Source organism: Ambystoma mexicanum, chromosome 5q, assembly GCF_040938575.1.
Source record: "Ambystoma mexicanum isolate Mex_15411 chromosome 5q, UKY_AmexF1_1, whole genome shotgun sequence".
NCBI lineage: Eukaryota > Metazoa > Chordata > Amphibia > Caudata > Ambystomatidae > Ambystoma > Ambystoma mexicanum.
In genome coordinates this window covers 794,079,235-794,101,400 of record NC_090933.1, presented here as the reverse complement: position 1 = coordinate 794,101,400, position 22,166 = coordinate 794,079,235, and positions in this window count along the sequence as shown.

Below are 22,166 nucleotides of genomic sequence, written 5' to 3'. Positions count from 1 at the left end.
GGACTCAGGAGATCTACTAGCAGAACAGGCCATCACTGAGAAGGGCAAACCCAAGGATTTGTGGAGAGTGTGGCATACAAACCCACCTGACTCCAAGACATATGTTCAAAAGGACCATGGATCGTGCTTCCAGGCAATTGGCAAATCAAGGAAGAACATCATGACATCTTAACATGACCAAGATGAAACTAAATGACCAAGATTAAATGGGAAAAAAGAAAAGCCATGAAAAGTGTCAAGAAAAAATATGGGGTATTATAAACTCCAGGGACTGTGACTGATTCCACCAAGAAAGTGAGAAAAGAGATGGCTGGATTGCTATGGGTCTCTTTAGCCTTTGCTCATTTAAAAATACTATCCCATGGCATAAGTTCAACCTAATCATCTTACTACTTTCAACTGTAATGTGGAAATAGTGAACTAATATTTTGGCTTCCAGGCTTTTTTATATGTTGATCTCATGGCAGCGACGTCACCCAGCCACAGAATTTCTCTGGTTTCGTTGGTTGTGGTTCATGCAACATGTAGCTTTTCTTCCAAAATCCATTTGATTGACCTTTTACGTGCAATGGATGTCTACCCCATGAACTGCATGTCGTTTAAGTCCTTGTTTGTCTTGATGTACTGTGTACAACTCCCACTTCTCCTTTTTAACATCAAAGATCATAGGGGACACTGTAACATATAATAGAAACAAACCATTACTGCACTGTATACACAAACATTGAGGGGGTAATTCATAGAATTCAGTGCACAAGTGGTGCACGCGGCTGGCGCACAGTGTGCGCTTGCGACAGTCTGCGCCAGCCCGTGCGCCAAAATCCATTTCCACGCATTGCGTATTCATGGATTTTAACGTCCATTACCAGCCGTGGCGCAGAGTGGCGCAGCGACCCTGCAGCAGCGCCAGTTATGCCCCCAACCCATCCCCCTGTGCCATGTACAGCGCACAAATCCCGTACATGGTGCACAGGCCAGTGGAGCAGCATCCAGGCCCCCAACCACGAAAACGCCTGTAAAACTCCCCACGCACCCCTCCGAATACATGTACCCCGCTGCGCGGGAAGAATCACATGCGATTGGCCCTGTGTGAGCGGGGTATGTGTATTTCGGGGGTGCGCAGGAAGTTTCACACGTGATTGGCCCTGTGCGAGCGGGGTACGTGTATTTCGGGGGTGCGCGGGAAGTTTCACACGCGATTGGCCCTGTGCGAGTGGGGTACGTGTATTTCGGGGATTCGTGGGGAGTTTCATACGTGATTGGCTCTGTGCAAGCAGGGTACGTGTATTTCGGGGATGCGCGGGAAGTTTCACACGCAATTGGCCCTGTGCGAGCGGGGTACGTGTATTTCGGGGGTTCGCGGGAAGTTTCACATGCAATTTCGCTGTCAGAGCAGGGTACGTGTATCCAGTGAAGTGTGCGGGGAGTCCCACACGTGAATTGGCAGTGTGGGTCCTCCCAGGTGTGCCCTCCACGGCCCCTGCAGGCAGCCCACACCACAGGGGACTACCCAGCACCCCTGGTCATGTCCCGCACGCAGCCCATCCACCATGGGCATGCCCCCCAGCCAGCCTACATGTCACCTTGCACTAGTGATCACCAACTCATGTCCCCCAGCACCCCCACCCACCTATCAGTGAGCCTCAATCCCTGACTCATGTCCCCCAGCACCTCCACCCACCCGGCAGTGAGGGGCACCTTCCAGCAGGCCCCGACTCATGTCCCCCAGCACCCCCACCCACCCAGCAGTGAGGGGTACCTGCCAACAGGGCCTGACTCATGTCCCCCAGCACCCCCACCCACCCAGCAGTGAGGGGCACCTGCCAGCAGGCCCCGACTCATGTCCCCCAGCACCCCCACCCCCCAGCAGTGAGGGGCACCTGCCAGCAGGCCCGATTCATGTCCCCCAGCACCCCAACCCACCCAGCAGTGAGCCTGAGGCCCTGACTCATGTCCCCCAGCACCCTCACCCACCCAGCAGTGAGCCTCAGGCCCTGACTCATGTCCCCCAGCACCCGTACCCACCCAGCAGTGAGGGGCACCTGCCAGCAGGCCCCGACTCATGTCCTCCAGCACCCCTACCCCCCAGCAGTGAGGGGCACCTGCCAGCAGGCCCCGACTCATGTCCCCCAGCACTCCCACCCACCCAGCAGTAAGCCTCAGGCCCTGACTCATGTCCCCCAGGTCCCCCACCCACCCAGCAGTGAGCCTCAGGCCCTGACTCATGTCCCCCAGCACCCCCACCCACCCAGCAGTGAGGGGCACCTGCCAGCAGGCCCCGACACATGTCCCCCAGCACCCCCACCCACCCGGCATTGAGCCTCAGGCTCTGACTCATGTTCTCCACCACCCCAACCACCCAGCAGTGAGGGGCACCTGCCAGCAGGCCCCGACACATGTCCCCCAGGACTCCCACCCACCCAGCATTGAGCCTCAGGCCCTGACTCATGTCCGCCAGCACCCCCACTTACCCATCAGTGAACCTCAGGCCCTGACTCATGTCCCCCAGCACACGTACCCACCCAGCAGTGAGGGGCACCTGCCAGCAGGCCCCGACTCATGTCCCCCAGCACCCCTACCCCCCAGCAGTGAGGGGCACCTGCCAGCAGCAGGCCCCGACTCATGATCCCCAGCACCCCCACCCACCCAGCAGTGAGCCTCAGGCCCTGACTCATGTCCCCCAGGACCCCCACCCACCCAACAGTGAGCCTCAGGCCCTGACTCATGTCCCCCAGCACCCCCACCCACCCAGCAGTGAGGGGCACCTGCCAGCAGGCCCCGACACATGTCCCCCAGCACCCCCACCCAGCAGTGAGCCTGAGGCCCTGACTCGTGTCCCCCAGCACCCCCACCTACCCATCAGTGAACCTCAGGCCCTGACTCATGTCCCCCAGCACCCCAACCCACCCAGCAGTGAGGGGCACCTGCCAGCAGGCCCTGACTTATGTCCCCCAGCACCCCACCCACCCAGCATTGAGCCTCAGGCCCTGACTCATGTCCCCCAGCACCCCCACCCACCCAGCAGTGACCCTCAGGCCCTGACTCTTGTCCCCCAACACCCCCACCCACCCAGCAGTGAGCCTCAGGCCCCGACTCATGTCCCCCAGCACCCGCACCCACCCAGCAGTGAGGAGCACCTGCCAGCAGGCCCGACTCATGTCCCCCCTACATACATAAAGATGCACAATCATGGCCCACATCTCCACCAGAATACCACAGCACGCCAGCCCAGTCTTGAGACGCAATGATTTCCCAATCCACCCCACACTGACATGCCTATCTCAAGACACAAACCAAAAGTCAACTATGTACATCAACACATGTCCATCACACACACACACTGGTTGGCATTGATTGTGTAAACCCACATTTTCACATGCATGAACTCAAAGAGCGAATTACACACATGTAAGTAAAATATCAAAATGTATTATGGACAAAAATAAAGCACTGAAATGAAAGCATAAAAAAATTACAAACATGAAATGAAAAGCATGTCCAAAAGATGAGTACATGAAAAGTATAACCAATCTAAAAAAATCCAAAAGAAAAATAGTTCAAACTCTCCCTCCACCAAAGCAAATCCAAAGGAAACGTAAAAATTAAAATCAATTAATCCATGGTGAAATCCAAAGAAAAAGTTCCAATAAATCCATTGTCCAACTATGTACAATCATTTTTCAAGGGTCCATGAGCCCAACGAAAGAACAGAAACCTATAGAAAAAACTACCTAATAAAAAAACGATATACAGATATGTGGGGCAATGTCCAAACACCCCAAAATAAAGGAGAATGAAAATGAAACCTAACACTAAAAACTATACACAATGGCGGCGGGCTAGTCCGCCGGCTCACTTTCCGATTTCCCGGGCCAGGGCATCATCGAACTCCTGCTCAATGTCCTGGAGGCGGTCCTCTTCCATGGCCCGAGCGTTCGCAGGGATGATGCCATGTTGGACTCCAACTCCCTGTGAATAGCCTCGAGGCACTAGGACCACCTCAGTGCCCTCCGCATGGAGTTCTCCGCCCTAACAATTGTGAGCCGTGCCTCTTCTGCCCGCCGCCGCTCCGCATCTATACGCCGGCCCAACTGCAGCCACACAGAAAACAGACCCATTCCAGGGTCCTCCTGCCCTCTGGCCGATGCCAGCCCCTCTGATGTCGATGGCCCCGAGCCATCATTGCTCCCACCTAGAGCCTGCTGCTGCTGTCCATGTGCCCTGTCTGATGATGCCTGCACATCCTCCATCAGATGGTCTCCAGTTGTTGTCGTGTCCAACCCTACTGGACCGCCGACTCCCGACTGTGGCAGGGATGGGATCTCCACCAAGCTGGCTGTGTTGGTCAGGCCAGGTCCACAGGGGGCACTGGTAGAATCTGGGCCGGAAGACGGCAGGGAGAATGACTGTTGCATAGTCTCCACGGAGGAGGAGAGGTCCGCCAGAGTGCGTGACACATGTAGGAACCCACCGACCAGGGCCCCTCACAACAGTGCCACATCGCGACGCTGCTGTTCGTGATGGCGTGCGTGCTCCACCCAGGAAGCACACACGTCATCACAAATGTCACACGTGCGCAAAGCGACACCAACCAGGACGGAGCCCATACGGTCATGGGACCCCTCATCCGCAGGTAGTGGAGAGGCAGATGACGTGGCACTCCCCCCTACCTGCGGACGGGCCTGGGACGGGGCATCCCTGCTGGTGCATGGTGGTGTAGTCACAGGGTCAAGGACAGCGACATGCACAGGCCCCTCCGAGGTGACCTGTGCTGACTCCTGACCCTGGCCCTGGACCAATGGTACTACCACCACCAGGCCGCATGTGAGGCTCAGTAGCGGGTTCCTCCTCCTCTGTGGAGACCACCAACCTGGATTTCCCCACACCATCTTCCGCCATTGCAAGCCCCTGTGGGGGCTCACCCAGCCCTTCTGCTACAGCCGTAGTGGCAGACGTGTCACCAGTCCCCTTGCTCCCGGATGATGGCAATTCCTGGGAGGCTGGCTGGGCCTTGCGTCGCCGCCCGGTGGAGGCATCCCTGTCGCTTGGCTGCACAGCGCCGTCTCCGCCCTGTTCTTCACTTGATGCTGCGTAGAGGGAGACATAGAACACAAGCATCAGGGTACAGTACAATATTTACCTAGACTGGAAGCAATAACACATGAGTGGCACTGTCAAATGTCACTTCTATCCTGTCCCTCCACAATACATGGGTGAATGCACACAACACACATGCAGAAACAGGCACGGTGCCTGCAATCAACATCAGCATCCATGTACAAGGGCCTCTTTTAACCAAAATGTTGCCTTCAAACTCACATGCATCATGGCTCACACTGATCCCATGCACACACATCACCGGAGGGTCATGCATCATGGCTTGTACACCACAGACACAGTGGATAGACACAGTGGATACAACGGTGACCGTACTGCATGAGTGAATCTACACATCATCACGGACATGTGTCATGCATCCATGGCATTTCAAAGTCACACACACTCTTCTCAGACACACACACATGTGCACCATACATGTACATGAGAGCAGCACCCATCCCTCACCCCCTCTCCATGTCCAAGAACAGAGACTGGCAGGCAACCATGTGTGCATTCTGCATACTGCTCCCCATGTTGCATTGGAACACATGCACCATCCATGTGATTCACACATTACTGGTCTCACATGCATGACCATGATGTCCCTGCACACACACATCCATACATGGCCTATGTCACACATACAGGCAAGTATCAGACTACCAGCACACTGCAACATGCCCTGTCTCACACAGCAATGCTTGGCCACTTACCGCTCAACCCCAGACGCTGGGCCTACGCGTTCCAGGACCCTCATCTGGATGTTGCTCATGCTGACCCGGCACCCCTCTGCATCCTCTGCCTTCGTGAGGTGCCGGGCCTTGTAGAGGGTCCTGGACCTGAAGTCCTCCCAGCGCTTCCAGATGTGCTTGATGTCACAGGTTGCCAACCCCTCCGCGTTGATGGCAACCACTGTGTCCTCCCAGATCCTCTCCCGTCCTTCCTCGTTGGCGCGTGATGTTCCGAAGAGGGCATCATAATGCCCCAGGACATGCTCCACCAGGACACCAACTTCCTTCTCACTGAAGCTGGTGGCCCTCTGCCTCTCTGGCTGGGGGTCGCCAGTGGTCTCAGATGGTGTTTGCCCCGACATGGCGACCCCCGAGGCAGGCGTGAGTGGGCAACTGGGTCCTGGGGCTGGGCTGTGGAGCGATGGTATCCCAGTGGGGAGTCTTCTGTTCCAGCAGGGGTAGACACAGCAACTGGACCTCTGCAGATGGCTGACGTGCAGGCACCAAATAGCAGGGCACATGGGCAGCAGCGAGGCAGCATCAGATGGCTGGTGGGAGCGTGGTCGGTGCTCTTGGGGGCAGGAAAATTGCCTTTTGGGCAGGAGCGTGGTCTTCCGTGTGTTTTCGCGTGGCCAGCTTGATACGGAGTGATTTGGCATGTGAAAAAAGTGCACATCAGTGTGAAATCCGAGGAAAGGCCCTTAGCGCATAAGCGCTTAAGTGACGTTATGCGCGCTGACGTTCCCCACAACACGGGTGCATTGTGAATCAGCACGTGAGAAAACTGCACGTCACCGTGCTATTGGAGGAAAGGGACTTAGCACGTAAGCGCGTAAGTGACGTTGCACATGTGGGCTGGCTTAAAAGGTACGTGTATCACGCTATTTTCTTGTGCGTGCTTTTTGTGGACAGCGAGAGGGTGTTTCTTGTACTTCTTGTCGGTTCACACACGATTACTTCACAGTGTTTCCAGTTCATACTCCCTGCTTCCTCAGACTGCGTTCTTTTCTTCTTTTGGTGGGGGTGTTACCAATGCGCACACGCGCGTCTTTTTCACATTCTTTTTCAAGGCAGACGGTGAGTCGCACATGTATTTTCCAACTGTTGTTGCCCCCGTGTGTTGCGTACCCCTTCAGAGGTCATTGTAGGCTGCGGGTAACACGCGTACGCTTATTTTTGTGTTTCTGGGTGCCACAGCGTAGTGCAGGTTCATATTTCCATGCACGTGGTCTACCAGGGGTTGTGTGCACGTGTACTTTTGTTTTTGGGGTGCCTGTGCATTGCGTGACCCGTCATCTTCCCCCAGGGGTCACATACAGCCTTGCTAGAGCACTATGGTACGAATTCCATCTAGTACTCTACCCCTTTCACCCCAATTGCCCAGGACAATTGTTTACTGAAACTCCCATACGCACAACAACATCAGTGCCATGGTTGGGAGGCGACCAAGCAGTAAGGGAGGCAAAGGTGGCCGACCTCCAAAAGGTGGGCGTGGTGGGCGCGGTAGGGGATGTGGCCAGGATTTGCAGGGTGCCCCTAGAGCCCCGTGTGTGGAGGACCATTCAGGGCCACCTATGCCCCCCCAATGGTTGTGGGAAACGTAGCTGACACCATCCCAGTTCAGCCCTTGTTGGACCGGCCCATTTGTCACCTGAACCGGCACAGGATGACTCCCAGGCTGACTTCCAGGTCAGCAAGTCTAATCCACGTGTGGCGGTGAAAGTTGCTGTCACCAGGCAACGTGGATCTGGGGCGGCGATGTCATCTGCTGCCTCAAGTAGCCAGGGTGGGGAGGCTGCAGGGGCAGCTGCAGCTCAATCCACCCCAGCTCCGAGTATCCCTGCCGGGACAGTGTTGGTCCAGGTCCATTGCACCGACGTTGGCCCTGCCGACATCACCCTGCAGCCAATGCATGCACCAAGACCTATGGTTATTGTGCCTTTACAGCCTTCTAGTACCCAGTCCACCTGCGTTTCTGCCCCTACTGACCAGAGCGGCGAAAACCACTCTGGATCCGCACCACCTTCCAAGAAGAAGAAGAAGGGTGCTCTTGCACTACAGGCTGAGACCCCAGACATGGCTACACACTGCGGCACGTCAAGGAAGCCTAGCTTCAATGACGCCGAACTTGATGCACTTGTGGCCTATGTGTCGGCACATAGCCGCGAAATGTTGGTGACTGCAGGCTGTAAGACTAGGACTGCTCAACGTAGGGCCCACTGGCAGACCATCGCGGACCACATTAGTGCCCTTGGATTTGTGAGGCGCACGGCTGATGATTGCTACCAGCGGTGGAATGACCTTAAACGCAGAGCAAAGAACAAGCTGGCTTCCAATCATGCCTCTACTCTGGTGACTGGCGGTGGGTCTCCAGCAGAGGACGACCAACTCACTGAACATGAATCTGTTGCTGGAACCTTCGTCACAGAGGAACAGATCCAAGGCGTGGGAGACCTACCAGATTATGAGGCATTGTCCGGTGAGTGCCCATGCAAGTGTGTGTAATCCATGTGTATGTTTCTTGGGTGATGTGTAATGTTTGAGTGCCAGGTGAGCGTGTGTACTCCTGAGTGGTATGGGTCACCCATGTGCTTCCTCCAAACCATTCAACGGCCTTGGGTTTGGGTATGACAGTATCCCTTCTGACCACAGTAGCCAATTAGCACCACATTACTGCAGTTGCCCTTGAACTGTCATCTTGCAACAACATTGTTCTGATTTTTCAGTGTTCATTCAACCTGATTGTTTCAATCCTCTCATTTTTGCAACACATTTTTCTGCCCTAATGCCACAAATGTGATATGCTTCTGTGATAGATTACAACTCACATTGGCCAACATTTATTACCTTGTTATGGGAATGATTTGAGCATTCAGGCTGATTGAGTAAGGGCCTGCTCACATTAATTCTTGGGGCCTGTTTGAATGTGGAACATGATTGTTGTTTGCTGTCATGTTGAAGTGACCAACCATTGATGTATCCATCTGCCTGCCATCACTGTATTATTGCACACTGGATGTGTTGCAGTGTGTGGCACATGTGTATTTTGTCACACTATTTTGCATTTTTCATCTCATCATGTCCATCTCACATGGATGGGTGACAGTACTCATTCACTGACATATGGCTGTACTTGTCAAATGTACCATGGCTATGCTACGTGCCATCTGTGTGCTGGCATGTGTCATGTATGTGGATTGCCCATGCCACTCACAGGCTAATTTGTGATGCCAGTGCTATCCAGCATGCAGCACATGTGTTTATTTTCCATCTTGGAGTCCACAGTGTCTGCTTTTTGCCTCCCCTTCCAAATCATTGACAGTGCATACATGCCAGGGTAATAGTCGTGTGGGACATGTGTTATTCATGTACTGGATCACTGCCTTGTTAGGCCTATGTGTGTGCTATGGTGCTCATGCCTGTTTCCATTTGTTGTCGTTCATGTTTTTGCAGGTGATGACGCACTTGATGCTGTTGAGGTGGAGGAGATGGTGCAGACCCAGGAGGAATCTCAGCCACGACCGAGCACCAGTGGAGGACGTGGTGTGGTGGTGGGTGAAAACCCTATCCTCCTGCAGACCATACTGTCCACGGGTGTCTCTGGATGCACCTTCCCAGACATCTATGATTCAGTTGCTGAATCGGACAGTGGGACTTATGTGTTGTCGAAGGTGAGTGTTTCTGGCAGGGATGCTGTTCTGTCCAACCCACCTGCACCGGGGGTAGGCCCCTCTATGGGGATGTCAGTGTTGGTAACTCCGCCTTTGGCAGTTACGGATACAGGGTCACACTCCAAAACATCTGATCCTGTTCCTGGGCCAGCAGATCAGAGGGGGAATGCAGTCCTGCAGCCTCAGGCAGTGCCAGCACAGCAAGGTGCAGATCGCCTTGCCCCAAACAGGTGTGGTGCTGGCCGATGCGGTGGCCGTATGCCACCAGGCAATACTGTATGGGAAAACGCCATTTACAGTATTGCAGCACAACAGGGAGCATCGGTTGAAATGATGGCTCAGGCAATGGAGAGGGTGGCCACTTCCATTCTCCCCCCTGAAAGGCATATGGAGCAACAACAGCAGGCAACAGACTCAATTTGCCAATCACACAGGGAAGACATATTGGCATCCAACAGGGACCGACGGGTGCCACTGGAGACTCTGCGCGAAGCCATATCTGTAGAGTCACAGGGCCACAGGGAAGCCCTGAGGTTACAACTCCATTTCCTCAGGGAGACTCTGGGTGAACTTGAGGCTTCCCGAAATTTTAGGTCAGAACAGCAGCTGGAGCAGCTCACACGTTCGCTCTCAGCTGAGCTGCAGGCAACTCTTGAGGAGATCCGGGCATCACGCGAGGCCATGCGTGCAGAAATGCAGGCAACACGTGAAGTGCTGCATGGGGATCTCCGTGCTATCATCCTCCAGAACCAGACCTTCCACACTCGCATGCTCGCTGCCATGGAGGACCATACCAGGGCTTTGCGTGGGCTGCCTCCCGTAGCACCGCCACCTCCTGATGTAGCAGCAGATGGTGAAGAGAGCGACAGCAGTCCTCCCACATTGGCGTAGCCGTGCAGGCCATGAGCCCATGGAGGTATTTTTTTTTTCCGCAACTTCCTTTGTTTTTTTTTTACAGCGTGTTGCCTTGTGTGGCTCCCGTGGGCATCCACTGTGTATTCCAGCTGGGCACATGCATGATTGTCCTGTCTTTGGGTTAGGTTTCCTGACACACACACCTTTTCTGCTTCCCCTTTCCATGGGCTTGCAAATGGTGAGACCAAGTGACAGTGACTTACACAGTGACATTGAGCTCCCATGAGCTGTGTGGGCAGTCTGTAGTCAAAACTGTGTGGACATCCATAGTGGGGATTTTTGCTGTATTGAACACTGCATGGTGTATTGATATGTGCTTGTGCATCCATGTCTTCCTCCTTATTCACAGGTACCTTCTTCATGTCTTCACAAGGCCGTCTCCTTTGCAGATGCAGATCACACTGACACATTTGCCTGACAGCAAGACTCTGCAGTTGGAAGGGGTCGATGTGCTGGCTTATTCAGGTTGTAAGACTTGAACTACTTTGATTTTGTACTGTCATATTATGCCACTGTTTCATCCTGTGTTGCTGTATTATGTTGCTGGTAAGTATTTGTTCATGTGTGCTATTTGTTATTGATTACTGGGAGCATATTGTCTGTGGCCTGTTTCCATGTGTCTGTGGCCTGTAGTCTATTGTCTGTGGCCTGTTGTCTATTGTCTGTGGCCTGTTTCCATGACTAAATTGCACATTTCACTGTGCATGCACACTTTATCTAAATTGATTCGCCATGCTGCGCTCTGCACATTTCGACTGGTGTATTTATTTTGATTTTTGCCATATTGAGGCCTAATGCCTTAGACCTCCTAAAATGGCTGTGTGCTGGGCTAAGTTTTTGAATTGCTGTTGTTTGCATCTTATGGTGCCAGCTTCCGCCACCCTCTTCCATTGGTTGCCATTGGCCCCTTTAGCCAATGGCTGCAACCGGGAGGCGGGAGTTGGCTGCACCATCAAAGGCCCACTGCAAAGTCCCTGTCTACCCCTGTCCACCACGGTACGCCGGATCGCCGCCCCCGTTAGTGTCTGTGCCCCCCATGCCTCCCTGTGAGTGTCTGTGCCCACCCATGCCCCCCTGTGAGTGTCCATATCCCCCATGCCCCCCTGTGAGTGTCCATGCACCCCCATGCCCCCCTGTGAGTGTCTGTGCCCCCCATGCCCCTCTGTGAGTGTCCATGCCCCCCTGCCCCCCTGTGAGTATCTGTGACCCACCTGCCCCCCCGTGAGTGTCTGTGCCCACCCATGCCCCCCTGTGAGTGTCCATGCCCCCATGACCCCCTGTGAATGTCCATGCCCCATGTCCCCCTGTGAGTGTCCATGCCCCCCATGCCCCCCTGTGAGTGTCCGTGCCCACCCATGCCCCCTTGTGAGTGTCTTTCCCCCCATGCCCCCCGTGAGTGTCCATGCCCCCCTATGAGTGTCTGTGCCCCCCATGCCCCCCCTTTGCATGTCCATGCCCCCCTCATGAGTGTCTGTTGTTGCCCCCCTGCCGCCTTGCCCCCCCGTTAGGTCCTTGTACCCCCCTGCACCCATGATTCTACCTTCTGCCCCTTCCCCCCTCCACTAATCCCCTCTTCTTTTTGCCACCTTCCTACTCCTCACCCCACTCTCTTTCTCCCTCCTCTCATTCTTCCCCTACTTAGCACTTACTCTTATCATGTGTTGCTTCGACTTTTGATAGCAGCTTGTCTGTCTCTCCTCCTCCCCTCCTTGTAGTCTCCTTCCTCCCCCCACCCCTGCTCTATTAATTTGTTTGTTGATAAATTTGCACTGTAGCGTGTCTTGTTCATCTCCTTCGCCTCTCTTAACCCCCGTCCCCTCCTCCCACCCCTCCTCCTGTTTACCTCTTGCACTACATCAATTGTCGCCAGGCATAGTAATGTTACTGCTTGTTTTGTTCTCCTTCTTTTCCCTTCCCTCTTTGCCTTATTTGTTTTATGCACTTACACTATCTGAAATGTCGTCAGGCCTATTAAGATAGTTATTTTTCACATTCTGTATTGTTTCAAGGACTTTAATTAAATGTAACTGTATTTTCCTATGTTCCCTCCCTCCTTGAAGCGCTTTGAAATACATTGTGTATAGGTGCTATATAAATAAACAATCAATCAATCAATTTGGGACAGTGCACTTTGTGACACTTGTGTCATGTGTTGTGCATTCATTTGGTTGATTTCACATTGCATGACATGCCATGGTGTGTTGGGTAGCAGAGATGGGGAGGGGTTTGGTGTCATGGCACTATTTTCATGTTGTATTTTGCAAGGGGGTAGTCATTCATGCAGCATAAATGTGTGTCTTTTTGTGACACAGCATTGGTTGTCTTTCAGTAGGTAGGAATGCACACAATTTAACACTGCCAGGTGACCAATCTCAGGCTGGTATGGTTGTGACAGCTTACTGTCCCTTATGTCATCATCATTGATTGTCAGCTGGTATGTGCCAGGGCTGTGTGCACTCCACAGGGGTGTGATTTTAGGTGAAGTAATTAGCCACCAGCTGCGTACGGGCTGCCTCACCACGTTCCCTTTCCCCTCCCATGCGCAGCAGGCGCGCATGTGGTTGGGGATGTGGGGGCACCACCATGTCCACCGGCAGGCCCCGGCGGGTTGCAACATTGTGCAGGACACATGCTGCCACTATGATCCTGCACACTACTGGGGGCGCGTATAGCAGCTGCCCACCAGAGCGGTCAAGGGAGTGAAAGCGTGACTTGAGCACTCCGAATGTGCGCTCCACTATGCCCCGGGTTGCAATATGGGCTGTGTGTATCTTACCTTGGGTGGTGTGGTGGGGTTCCGAATTGGCGTCATCATGAGGGTGCTCAGAGGGTAGGCACTGTCCCCTGCGGAGGTGATGATGAGTATCATTAGTGGGGTTGTGACATTACTCAGTATCTGACATGCATGCATGTGCAAGGCATTTATACTCACCAAGCAGCCATGTATCGCCATGTTGCCCGGCTTTTATGTCCCGGTTTAGGGGTGACATTCTGAAAATGAAACTGTCATGGGTGGACCGTGGATAGTTGCCATATACCGAGGTGATGATTTCACATACTACCTGCACGTTGATGGAATGCCAGTGCTTGCGGTTTCGATAGATGTGCTCAGTTGCCCTGGGAGGACGTAAAGCCACATGGGTGCAATCAATAGCACCTAGCACTTTGGGGAAGTGTGCCACCCCGTAAAAGTCCTGGACGGCAGCCTGCCTTTCTGCAGGTGTTCTGGGCATATATATGTGCCTGCGGACTGAAGAGCATGCAGTCATGATGGCCAACACCTGGTGTAGGCAGCGTGCCTGCGTGGCCTGTGTCACCCCCCCACTATGGCACTTGTCTGCTGAAATGAACCAGTGGCCAAGAAGTGTAGTACATTGAGCACTTTTTCCAAGGGGCTCAGTGCTTGGGAGCACAGGGTGGGTGATGTGAGGTCATCCTCCCACTCACTCAACCAGGTCGAGTATTATGTGTGGTGGGAACCTGTACCTCCCATACACCTGGTCATCAGGCATCCCAAAAAGGCTGGTCCTGGGTGTAAAAATTCTGGGCCTGGCTATCCTCCTCCTCCTGTGGTGTCCCACGACCACTGCTTCGAGGAATGGTATATTCATCGTAGTGTCTGAGCTTGTTTGTTGTTTGCGCGCTTTTATGCTGCGCGGGGCCATATACGCCTGCTTCCTACTGGCGTACGTGTTTCCGGATTAGCGCGTCTTTTTTGGCGCACGCGTTTCCCCTGTTCGATTCCATGAATATGTATTGTAGGCACGCGTGTGGGCGTTACGCGCATTTACCTCCTGTACTTCCCCCGTAATGCCCACATTTTCACGTGTTACGTCCCGTGTTTCGCCCACTTTTGTTGTGTGCGCCGCGCTATCTGTGCTTTCGCTGTGCGCGTAGCGCACACCGTTTGATGACGTGTGCGCCTGCGTGCGCCACAAATGATTTTAGCGCACAACCCAGGATTTGCACGCGCACTGACTTCCATGAATTGATGTGCGCGGCTTTTGCACGCTTGCACTGCGATTTTCGTGCACATTAATCCCATGAATCGGCCTGTGAATGTCAACATTGCAAAAATGTTAAGGCTGTTCATTTTTTACCCATTAGTTTACAGTCCGACCACCAACAATAGCTTGTTTCCACTATAAAACCATAACCCAAGCCCCAGATTACAAAACAAAACGCAAGTCTGGATAAGAACATGTAGACTGGAATGCAGTGGTTCGAGTTAACTCTTGCAGTATTTGTACTCAATAAACCTATGACATACAAATACACAAACACGCCGGCCACCATCCCCTGCAGGGGCAACTATAAAGTGTTACTCACATTGTTGCTACAATTTGCAACCAAGAGCTCCATCCATGACTTTAATCATGTGAGCAGAGATCAGCAGAGATTTGAGTCAGATCACAGTCTGTAATTTTCCTTAATCAAGGCATCAATCGTCTTACACCAAATAGGTACTGCACAGGAATATTGGTGTTCACAAGCATTCTAAGATTCTTTTTAGATTTTTGAGTCAATCATATGTTTTAAGTAGTGAGTCTAACTTCATACTATAAATAGAGCAGACTGAAATGTAAAGGCATCCCACTTTAAATAATATTCAGTGAAAAAACTTTGTTAAGGGGACGTTAGGGTTACAAGTAAAACCCAAAATTCACCAGTTATGGTAAGCTAAGCAACCAAAACTCGCACCACCACCGTGCACTGCTAAGATTAAAACCCATGACATCAAAGATGCGTTAGGCTAATTTGCCTTAACTACTAAGTCTTTCAGCAGCTTTGCTGGATTTCTAGGATTTATTTTTTCACCTGGTAAGAGTGTGAGCCTTTTTTCCCACTCTTACATGTGTTTTGCTGTGTGTGTTTCACATTTTCTTGTGTTCATAGACTGTGGAGCCTCACCTACTCCATAGGCAACATCTTTTTACTGTGTGTTACACAGCACCGTCAGTGCAGTGACACATGGTTGTCTTTTTAGACTTCCCAAACTCAGACTCCATTTTCTGGGACTGACTGTCTCCCAGAGCATGTAAAGTTGCCATTTACTTTATTAGTCTCTTTTAAAACTCACAGACCCAGTACAAACTATCTTACATAGAGTTCTGGAAAGGGTTAATACTTACCCCTTTGTGTCTGTTTCTCTTGGAACATTGTTTTGTTCCCTTTTCATTAAGCCTTGGCTGGTGGCAGTGGTAACTACGTTATTTTTCCTACCACGGTTATCTTAAATAGCACTGGTATTGTTTTAGGCTATCTTGGTAGCCTAAAACTTAAACCCGCTGGACCATATACATTTTTATATGGTTCCAGCTGGGTTTATTCGCCATTTCTTTTTGTAAAAGTCTTTCTCATGGTTTGGTTAGTTTGTTTGCCGTCCTTTCGCTGGCTTCTGCACAGAACCCCTCCTTAGGTGCCTGTATGCCTGAGGGGGACAGGATGTGAGGGAAGGGTTTAGGACTCCCTGCACAGGGTCTCCTTGGAGACCCATGTTGCACTCTGATATGATTGGCTGTGGTGACTGTCCGGCTGGGACAGCCACACTGCTGTGTGATTGACAGCCAGGCTGTGTGAATGGGGGAAAACTGCATAAAAAGCAGGTCTGTGGGTCTTGAAAGGCAGAGTCGCCACTGGATTGAGAGAGCTGGTGATAAGCTGACAGAAGAGGACTTCTACCACAACTGAACCTCCCGGGGAGAAGCCATGCTGCAGGTCGAATCTTCAAACTTCGACTATAGGGAAGATCTGCAAGGAATCTTCTCCCCTTGAGCTGGTGGGAACAACCAGTTCACCAAACTGCTCACCAGGCCTCCCTTCTCTGGTCGAATTTGCTGTACAGAGCTACAGTGAACCGGATAGCCAGGAGGAACGGACCCTGCTTGCGTTTTAAGGAGCGCACCTTTTATTTATCGCTTTGCTCTGCTGCTGGTTTCTTCCCTGGGCAGTGCAGGACCCTCCAGTCTTCCTCCTTCTTGTCAGTCCGACAGTCGCTGCAGGAACCGTGAGCCTGCAGGACCTGCCAGGAACGCCTGCCTCAGCTACAGCATTCTTCTGCTTTAAAGAACAACTCGGTTGTTCATTTCGTCCAACCGCAGTGAAAGTGTGCGAAATCTTTCCCCAATCCGAGGGCTTGTCCTTCTCTCTTCTTTAAAGTAACTTTTTGTCTGACCAACTTCATTCTGAACTCTTGGCAAAGTCTTAACCGCGAACTACTCTGAACTGTGTGATCCTCTGCAAAGACTTTGGTCCATTGACTTTAGGCCAGGCCACTTTAATTTGATTTCATCATTGTAGTTCTTTTTCTAGATTGCCCTGCTTTCTCACTTGTTGGTGCTGCTCAAATTCTGTCTAACTTTCTCTTTCCATCCCTTTTAAATTGCCGGAGTGCCATTTTTGCTCACACTTCATTTTGAGCCTAACTTGTCCAGAATCTATTGGGTGTGGTGTAGTGTATTGGTAACGTGGTTTTTCTACTGCTTGATAATAGTGAAATATTTAATAACTGATGTGTAAATAATGTATATTCTTTTACTCAGAAACCTTGAGTCAGTGTTTGTTTGAATCATAGTAATTGCTGTCCTTTGTGTAACTATTGATTCTGCTCACTTTACTCTTGAGATAAGTCTGGCTGCTCAGCCATGCTACCGCCTTACTGTGTAGTAGAGGCTTGTACCAAAGGTGAATCTGCCCTGTCACATGTAGTCTTAATTGTATGTGGTGTTCCCAAAGGGTACTGCATATAATTCTGCCTAACAAGATTCCATCACAAATATGATTGATGATATCACTGATGACATCACATGTGCATTTAATTTTTATAGGAAGTCCCTACAAGGGGTTGTGAATGTAATGTTGGCAAACAAGTGTCAGGGGCCATCTGGAGAAGTGTGATGAACTACATACTTGATTATGCAATGTGTTGCTCCAAAGAACATTCGAAGGCAGTGTTGTTTCTAGAACAGGAGCATACTCATAAAGAAACATAGGCATTGGCTGCAGCATACACCATAGAGATGTAATATTTCAAATTTTCCACATGTTGGATAGTAAAACAGTGAATGCTTCTGTATCACACTTTTGCATACTGTGAAACATATACTAAGTAGGTAATAATGCATCATTTACTACATACTTGTACTAGTACACACAAAACATTAAGAGACCACCATGGGGTTCATTACGACCCATGCAGTAGCGCCATGGTTGACGCCGGAATCCGCCATGGTGAATGCCGGAACTATCGCCCCCATCACAAGGTTGGAGGTGCTGTAATTCCCCACTCACCATTGGCTCTTCCCCATTCCCATTTTTGCCCCATAGGGCTCAATGGGAATGGGGAAGGTGGTAATTACGGTACCACAAATTGCGGTACCGTAATTGCCTCCAAGGTCCCTTTGCGGGCCGGTTCCTTAACGGCTGGTAGCACCAGCTGTTAAGTTAGGGACTCGCAAAGGGACCTCGTAATTAGGCGGCAAGGGGTTAACGGTGCCGCCACATTTTACAGCGCCATTAACCCCTTACCGCCTGGGTCGTAATGAGGCCCATATACAAATATGGGGCTTATACAGGGAGAGCAAAGTAAGAAAACAACAGGCAGTATCATTAGCCACTGTGTATAACCAACATGATTATCTTTACACATAGAAATGATTGCTGTGTTTCAGGCCTGCTTCTTCCCCTATGTATGTGCATCATAAGATGTGATTGAATTCTAAGGAAAGTACTGTAAGAACATGTGTATACAATGTAATACCTTTTGAATTTTAAATTTTTGAGTGTCAGTGAATAAACTCACCTGGCCTAGATATGCCAGTGAACAAAAAAAGAAGGGGCTAGACATGTGATGTCATCAGTGATGTCATCAATCATGTTTGTGATGTAATCTTTGATGTCATGGGTGTTATTCTTAGCTGTGCACAGTGGTGGCGTGAGTTATCGCTGCTTAGCTTACCATAACTGGAGAATTTCAGGGGGCTTTTGGTTTTACTTCGAACCATAACGTCCCTTTAAGAACGTTTTTTCACTGAATTTGATAGGTTTTTAGTAGCGCAACTTAACCATAACGTCCCTTTAACAAAGTTTTTTCATTGAATTTCATAGTTTTTTCTTAGTGCAACTTAACCATAACGTCTACAAACATCTGACTTCATTGCGGACCTTCCGTACAGTGCCAAACGCCAGATGCTGGCGCTCAGCATGATGAAGTGTCCGAGAACCCATCTGCACTTCACAATAAGATCCGTGTTTTGTGGACAGTTCGGAACTGCATTTTCTACTGATCTAGGAACTTTCAACTTCAAAATGTCCCTTGCACAGCTCCAACACCTATTCCTACTCATCCATTAACAATCTAGAACACAGTACATACTTTTAGCAAAACTGCTATTTAACTTAAAATGGAATGAGCTACTGCCATCCCTCTTCCCCAAGATACACCACCACTGCTGTAATCAACGAGCATGAGAAACTCTACCCCCTACCTTAAAAATAACACACACACATTTTCCCCTGTCCACCTGCCCCTCCATATTAGTGTTTGGTGCCTCTTCGCTCATTTCCCTCCCCATCTTTCGTTCTAAGCTCTACTGCCAAAAAAAAAATGCATCCAAAAACAATTAAAGAAATGTTCCTTTAGGAACCACCTTTCACAGTTAGAAAATAGAACTAAAACTATATTTCTTAGTAAATTACATAGAATCAATAAGATTTTCCAACATTTCCATTTGCATTTTGTGTTATGCTAATGGCGATATTGTAGCATTTACCCCCTTTCCAGGGATGGAACAGTGGATACCAACCTGGCAGCCCAAGTTATCAGCCCAAGCAAAGCGAGGGTGGGTAACAAAGTCTCCGGACCATTATCCTCCCATTCCAGCCCCTGTAATGGGGGATGAAGTACTGCTGAGTACCGGTGTAGGAAGAAAAATCTTTTTCCAAGATGGCCACCATGGAAAAGGAAGGCAGGGTTCCATACAGGGCCCCTCTTTGCTTTCCATGGCAGCCTGCAGAAGAGAAACCTATGAACATGTTACCACAAGCACATTTTTCTTCCCTATCAAACCTATCCCAATTTCGAATAACTTTACCACAAAGCCAGTCCCAGGTGGACATGGCCACTTTAACCCCATGTGTTGTCCCTCGTGGTCATGGCCAGTAGCCTTATTGTCCGTATCATGACCTTATTTCATGACCCAGACAATCTGGCCACTGCCCATGGCCACAGGCTACACCTCAGTCACCAAAGGTAAATCACTATTTTTTGTACCTACATTATGACACTTGTCAAAAAACAAAATTCATTTAGACTTTACGAAAACATGTATATGTAGATCTATAATCTTTTTGCAAACCTTTGTGTAGATTTGTCAAATGGCACCACATGTATAAGCCTTTACAATATTTTGGGACCCCCCTCTAATTTTGCCCCTATTGACAAAATCCCACCAAACTTCGCAAAAACATTTATATCTAGATCTATTATCAGTTTGCCAAAATAAGTGTAGATTCGTCAAATTGCACCTCATTTATAAACCTTTACATTATATTTGAACCCCCTCTAATTTTGCTCCCCTTGACAAAATCCCACCAAACTTCGCAAAAACATTAATATCTAGTTCTATTATCAGTTTGCCGAACTAAGTGTACATTCATCAAATAGCACCTCATTTATAAGCCTTTACATTTTTTGAGACCCCCCTCTAATTTTGCCCCCTCTTGACAGAATCCCACCAAACTTTGCAAACGCATTTGGAATCAGGACGGGAATATACTTTCAAAATGTCATGCAGTTTCATTGAGTGGTGCCAAAGGTATATGCCATCCAAAAACTGACCCCAAACATCTGAAGTGTCCACAAACTTCTCAGGACTGTTCGCAGACTTTCGTGGCAAAAACCACCCATTTTTTTTGCTTCTTGCAGCCATATTCCATCCCATCCTCATCACCCCTCACCTCCCCAGAGATTATTTGATAAGTTTGACAAGTGCAATGTTGTGTTTTTTCATCTGTTTTTACCGCGATGTGCGCGGACACCGGCCAATGTCCGCAAATTCAAGATGGCGGGCGTTTCCAAAAATCTGACGCAGCTCATGCTTCATACCAACCAATCAGTGAGCACATTGTGTGTCTGCAGACATGACGCAAGTCTATTAGCCAATCAGTGTCCTGTCCACAGAGCGAACAGGGAAGTGAATCCGCGTAGCGGACACAGATATCACACATTTTTTTGCCTTATGTTTTGTTTGTTTAAAAAAAACAAATGGACGGATTTACACCAAATTAACAAAAGCACGCTTTCAGCACCAAGCCGCCCCTCCTGCCGCAAATTTGGTGAAAATCCGTCCAGCGGTTTGGGCTGTAGGCCTGAGCAAAGTTTTTTCCCATTGTGTCTATGGGAAAAAAATACATTTTGGGACCCCCACTATAACTTTGCTCCCCCTTGACTAAACCTCACCAAACTTTGCAAAGATATTCAGTGTGGGCCATATAACTTATTTGCAAAGTTTGGTGTAGATTCGTCCAGGGGGAGTAAGTTATAAGCCACCCAAAAAGTGTTCTTCCTATGGGTTTAGCAACTTGACCATAACTACATGGTCGATACCGCAGGCCATGTAATACAATACAACAGCCACCCACATCACCCCGGGCTTCTATATTACAACACTGCTTGTGCTTATGCCTAATTAGCTTCTTCTGTGGCTGCTCTTTCCCACTGGTGAGGTAGTATACAGCGGACCACAAGATGAAAATATCCACAATGAGTCGTTGCTGAAATTCCATAATGGAACACCCATCAACAAAATGCTCCCTCATCTTGGTGTTCACCTGTTCCTTTTAGGCATTGCTGGTGTGGATGGTACTGCAGTTGAAGTAGTTTATGAAAGGCAAAGCAAAACACATATTTGAATGGTTGCCTTCATAATGGGATCCTTTAAATGGGGTAGGGCAGGAGTAGGAGGGGTTTACAAGGCACCTGAATGCCTGGATAATTACATTTTTTCATAGAGTACTATCTTAATTGCAGCCATCAAGACTTAGGGCCTCATTACAAGTATGGCGGTAAGTGGTAAAATTGGCAGTAAGTCTGTTACCTCCAACTTTACCTTTAAGCCGAATCACAGCCTACAGAATAATTTGGGGAAATTCCACCATCGGAATTACCTTTGGCAGCAATTCCTACAGGAATTAGTGGAATTAGCATCGGTGCTTATTCCCTCAGTGAAATTACCGCCAAAAAACAAAAACCCATTTCCACCTCATTATCTATCCAAAATCTACTGAATTACCACCATAAATCAGTGTTAATACTGCCAAAACACAACACAGTTACCTCCACCAAAAAAGTGGAGGTAAATGCATACATTTGCTAGAAATCAAGGCACAGGTGCTACAGAACCACTCAGAAGGAGCATAAAAGGGCCACACCTTCCCTAAACACACATCCAAGCAACATGCAGCCACAAGCAGACATTGATTATAGGCTCTACAACCTCCTACTATACATCCAGCTACAGCAGCATGCAGAACTACATCATGGAAGTAGACAGGCATCACAAAGGCACAGGAGAAATGTGCTGTGGAGGCCACCCATACCACATGCCTGCCCATCCCCATGGACACCAACATACAGCCAATTAGTGACCCTTTATTGATTTGACAGTCCACTATCACAGAACTGCTCACGCTAATCCAGACTGAACTATAGAGTGCCAATGCCATCAGAACTGCCACCCCCATGCCCATT